Source organism: Ixodes scapularis, unplaced genomic scaffold (assembly GCF_016920785.2).
Source record: "Ixodes scapularis isolate PalLabHiFi unplaced genomic scaffold, ASM1692078v2 PGA_scaffold4__175_contigs__length_147842914, whole genome shotgun sequence".
Taxonomy (NCBI): Eukaryota; Metazoa; Arthropoda; class Arachnida; order Ixodida; family Ixodidae; genus Ixodes; species Ixodes scapularis.
In genome coordinates, this window is record NW_024609879.1 from 87,288,454 (window position 1) to 87,294,503 (window position 6,050).

A 6,050-nucleotide genomic window follows, 5' to 3' on the forward strand; every position below is an offset into this window, starting at 1 on the left:
GAGCTGAACTTTCCTGCATTCTTCCCCCTTACAAAAAAAAAAAAGTGTGATGCTTTTTTGTTGAAAGGCGGTTGAAAAAAGTCATCAGAGGATATAAAATGTCAATAGTTTTTCATCTGATTTTCTTTACCTTTTCTGTTGACGTTCTTTTGAATATCTGCTCTCTTTTTAATAAAAAAAAAGTCAATAGACTTTTCGTTGCCTCCAAGAGGCCTTTTCTGTAGCTTTTCAGATGAAAAGCTACAGCTTTTAAATAGAAAAACTACAACCGTATAAAAGAAAAAAAAAGTTCTTTACGTCACAGATATTCATTTAACAAAGTTTTGGAAGCTTACTACGGCTTTCCACTCTGCTCCAAATTGGCTGCAAAAAAAAAAATAATAATAATAATAATAACGTAAAAAAACACGCGATTTTTTTTAATATTTTCTTTATTTTAGATTGTGTTAGGAAGTGGTGTCCCTGTTGTATTTGAAATCACTGCATACCTCCCACACCTACGCATTGGAAACGAACACAAACACCGTGATGCACTGAACACCTGAATTACAGTATCGCTGACTGCTGCAGAGCCTTATCATTTGGCCAATGAGCACTTCAGCACTTATTAAGGTTCCAAGTATCCAATTTCCTTCTCGGGAGTCTGTCAAAGGAAAAAGAGTGTTCCGAAGTTCGTGGACGATATCTTTTACTAAAACGCATTGGTACAACTAATAATAATTCGACGCAGACGCTAAAACAACATCCACAAAAACGGCTCCTAGAAGAAATGTTATCGCTTCTCTGCATAGCGCCACTGAGGACGAAGCGAGTCAAGGCAGTTTCTCTACTTTAAAATAGCTTTTTGCTTTTCTTTAGTAGTTGACTAGTTTAATATGGTCATTAAAGTCATTATAGCCACTTACAAAGTGAGAACGGAAGGACGTGTCTTTCGAACGGCTGGCCTCCAGCACGCGCCCCACGCCTTCCGTCATGCTTTGATTGCACGCGCGCGCTCGAGGCGCATGAACACCGAAGCGTTGTCAAGGGTAATAGGTTCGCGTTGGAGGCGGGACAACTGAAGCTGCTCCCTACCGTTCTCACCTTGTCAGAGACTATTGAGAAACTTAGTGATTTTTGACAATTAGTCGAGGTCACCTCAACTAAATATCAGATTTTCTGTTGACTTTTTATTGAACATAATACGGTACTATGTTCAATAAAAAGTCGACAGAAATCCTGTAGTTTTTTTTTTTTTATTGACACTGGCTACAGAGAGTTCACTGAACATTTTCAACACGAAGTAAACAGAACGTCTGCAATCATTTCGATGACACAGTCAACAAAAAGTCAGCAGAAAAAAAAAAAAAAAAAATCAACGTTTCACTTAGGCTGAAGAAACTCATCAAAAAAGTTTCAACACAAAATCAACAAACTTTCTGTTGACCATGTCAACAGGAAGTCGAAGTCAAAAGAAAGTCAACACCCTTTTTTTGACTCAGGCTGAATAAAATCATCAGAAAAGTTTAAACACAAAATCAACAAACTTTCTGTCGGCCATGTCAACAGGAAGTCAAAGTAAAAAGAAAGTAATCAAAGTCAACAAGAAGTCAACACGTTTTCAATAAAAAGTAAAAAGTCATTTTTATAGGGGAAGCCCAGTGAATAGTCAAACACATTTTCCTTTCTTATGTCCTGTTTTTGTGACTTATATACATTGTTAGAGCTGAATTTTCCTGCAATCTTCCCTCGCACGTTTTCCTTTCTGCATCTTTTACTTCCTTTTCCACCGCAGAAGTCTGCTCAGCCCCATCGCTAGTGTGTAGGTATCTAAATGTAAGTTTTCGGGTTCGGTTCGTCCTTTTCGTGTTTAAACTTTTCATGTATAAACACTTGAATACCTTCCTTGCCCACCGCGTATCATCCATTTCGGTCAACTTACTAATTGCCTCCCTGCTCTCGAAAGACGACCAGCCCATGTCCTCATGTACTCCCTCATTTGATGTCTTTTCATGTGCTCCCAGTGCCAACCTGCCTATGATTCCTCGTCTAATTTCTGATCCTGATTGAAATTCTGATTTTATGCACAGTACTCCATTGGCAAAAGACAGTCCTGGTACCATCACTCCTTTCCATATACCTCTGACCACTTCATATCCATCATAGTTCCATAGTGCTTTAAGCTTCAGAATGGATAAATTTCTTTTCCCTTTTCTAATTATATTCTCCTCATGTTCCTCTAGATATTTTCTTCCCTCATTGAGCCACACTCAAAATGGGAGAGGGGACGCGGGACGTACCTTCCACTGCATTGCCTAGAAAGGTTGTCGCGGAGTATAGCTAGTTCCTCTAATGTATACTGGTTATCTGCCATAAGTGCTATGTCGTCCGCATACAAATTTCGTACGTGGGTAAATTACTTACGAAATGTAATTTAATTACAATTACAATTACTTTGCTCCAAAAGTAGTTTAACTACAATTACAATTACTCTTAAGTGAAAAGTAATCCATTACAATTAGAAATTACTTTTAAAAAGGTAATGCAGTTACTTTACAATTACTTATTTCTGAGAGCGACCCGACTTGGGCCATTTAAACGAGTTTTTTAGAATGCAACACATTTGTTAATTCCTTGCCTCAATGTTTTGTATTGTACTTTCCTTTTGTGAATTTTGTTAAAATATTGATAGAGCTTGACAGTTTGGGGCAATGAAGTTCTATGTTTTTATGTTTTCAATAAAAATTATATATCAGGCAATATAGTCGAAGACGCCGGATCGCTCAAGTAAAATTGGGTTGACACACTTTTGTTTTTGTAGGCGAGGCAAATAAAAATGCGTCAATTAGTCACACCTGAATATTTTTATAATGTTAGTATAAAATCTACTATACACACGTGCTAAACGACCACGTTCACACACAAATGTTTCATGTTATTGTAAATCATTTGAATTGGGTTGAAATTATGACGACTCAGAAATATATAAGAACCAAATCGGGGCTCCCGAATCAATGGTGACAATATTCACAGGTGCGAGGTCTGTCTTAAACCTGCCTATACCAATAATAACCAAAGTAAAGTCACCAGGAAATAAACTTGAAAATTATACAAAAAGCAAATATGGGACAGTACAAAAAAAAGAAAAAAAGAAAGAAGAAAAGTTTATAGGCAATAAAGTTTCCAACCTCGGCTGAAAGCTGAAGCTCAATTTTGTTTCTCTGTTATATTTTGTCATGTTTACGCTATTGTTTTCCACTCGCACCGCAGACGGCGCCATACGGTGCCGTTGAGATAGGTTCCCAAAGAGCCCATTTGTCAGCCCGCAATGTAAGCAACGAAACAATAAACAACGCGACACTATTTTTGTTGCGCGTGTGTATAAGTGCGTGTCTATCTGTGGCGAGTGTGTCATTGAGCGCTAGGCCGCTTGTGCGAGCGCTGAGGCTTTCAGAGAGGTTCCGTCGGCGCCGCAAAGTCTTGCAAAAGTAATTGCAATTGTGCCTGAAATTTTGCAATCACTGACGCTAGAAAGTAATTAAATTACAATTCTCTTTAACCGAAAGTAATTAGTTACAAATTAGAAGGAAATGAATTCAATTACTGTAATTGAATTACTGCCGAAGTATGGCATACATCAGTCCTGGTATTACCTGTACTTCATTTCTCCTTCCTTCCATATCACTCAAAGCAAGACCTAAATTGCTCTGCTCTAATTTTTTTTTCTTCCATTTCACTGAGATATACCACGAAGACTAAAGGTGACAGTGGACAGCCCTGCCTGAGCCCTCTTTTTATTGCTGCGGGTTGTGTAGTTTCTGCTTCCCATGTTGTAACTACACTGATCACAATGAGGTTGACTGGATGGATGGATGGGTAGCTTGTGCCACCTAGCCCAAGTCTAAAAAGACAAGCATATACTTCAGGGTTTCTAAACTCGTCAAACACAAAGTTGGGGCCGAAGTTGACAGAGCACACCAATCGGCCTATCCCGACGATGACTTCGCGCTTTTTTCGCCGACGTACATACGGCGCTCCGGGAATTTACGGCTTCAACTTTGTGTTTGACGAGTTTAGGGCCCCAACGTTACTAGGGTGTTTTAGAACAGCACACGCTAAAGCTTTGAGTACGCGAAGTATAGCGTAGCCGCCACTGCGCATGCTCCGAACGCAGACCAGGTTTTGCGTTTTGCGCGCTATTTCTCGGAAATAGCGTGCGTATGCAAAGAGTCTTTGGGCTTCTCCAAGGAGGATTCGTGATGAACTCTTGGCTGAAGCCAAGACGAGCAGAGTTTAAAAAAATGGCGGCTTTCATGACTATGTCGGCGTTTTCTTTGGCGGCGTCGGCAGCATCTTTGCGATTTCGATTTTCAATACGGGACGACATTGTACTCGGCTTGGCAACGATCACCGGCAACTTGATACTTGCGAAGCGCACATATTTCTCAGCGAAGGTATGATGTGCGAAGGTCAGTACAAGAGACCTCTCTTGCCGAGGCGACGCAAGCGGACACGACCGGTCAACCGCTCGCGTCGCAAATGCTACTCTAGACCAGAAAACCTGTTTTTTTTTTTTTTTTTTTTTTTCCTAAAGTTACAGCATTTTGTGCGTGAAATAAAAACTGTGGCTATCTTGGTGGCGTCGCAAGCGCGAGATGCACGGGTCTTTGCGTCGCGACGGAGAAACGCTATTCTAACTCTCTTGCGTCGCGTGCGACAAGTGCTAAATTTAGCGCTAGCGTGCGCTTAGATTGCGTACGTTATTAGAGAGTTTTAGTAGATCGTTCCCATGACTCCGATAACGATACCCGATACTCCGCCATCGCCTCCCTTGCGCATGCATAGTATCGTTATCGGGGCTATCGGAGGTATCGGAACGATCTACTAAAACTCTCTATTCTAAAACTCCCCACTAAAACACTCAGTTGGGAAACTCACCCTTGAAACCCGGACCGCTCGCATCCACTGAGACCGAACTAAATACGATAACTGCGCCACCCTTTTAGCGACTAGTCAAAACATGAAAGTTAATTTATATTACTACTGCGAAATGCAAGGGCGAAACGGCACTCGACCTGAGCCAACACGTGCAGACGTGCAGTTCCCGGAGTGGCCGCTGCGGTAGAAATGGCGGCGTTGCGATCGCCATTAGTTCTGTTCTCGAGTACGGATCAAAGCCAGTTTTTCAAAGTAGTGATCATCAGCCATCAGCCGTACCATCACTCTACCGTATAGTTTAGGTTTTGCTGTAGACGCCCAAAACCAAGCCTTGAGCCGTGATATTTATCAAACTACACACAATATCGAAAAAAAAACAAAAAACTATACCTTGTAATTTAGGGACACTGACTTAGGTGAACACAGTCGTAATACCAAATTTACAGAATATTGACCGGAGTTGCCATTTATTTTCTCGACCGGACTTCGCATAAAACAAAATGAAACAAAAATAGTCTTGACAAAAACAAAAATATCAAGACTAAACCAATATATAATTAATTTATTGTCTCTTGGCGGTGCTGCGGTAAGAGGATGGCACCCGAAAAGGATTTGTAGTTTCTCGCTTAGAAAAGGAAGATAATCCAAGGTTCCAATGGTTCAGGACTCAGATTCCGAATTATCGATTCGGGCACGAGGTCTCGCCAAAAGACGCGGCCGAGGATCAATTCGATTCAGCGCTCATTGAAACTCAAAGCCAGACTCAATTAATTGAACTGGTTTTCGCGCTGCTGAAAAGACCGCCGGCTTCGAACGACAACTTGCACACGCCGCCGACCCGACCCCACGCGTTGCAGCATCACGCATTGCCACAGAGCAGTATTTCGCGGGGCAAGCAATCTCGTTCTTTCGCAGCCTGTCAAGAGATATCCAGTTTCGGCGATACGAATCAGTCGCAACAACTAGGAGCTGCCTCTTTCACTTTATATCCTCGTTTCATACGTACGTTTCTTTTTATTTCAGTAAGAAAGGATAAACCGAGTCCTAAGGTTCAGTTTCGATTTGCTCCGCGCGACAACTGACGAGTCAGCGCGAAGCCCACGGCGGTACGAAGGGTATATTTAGCGCAAGAC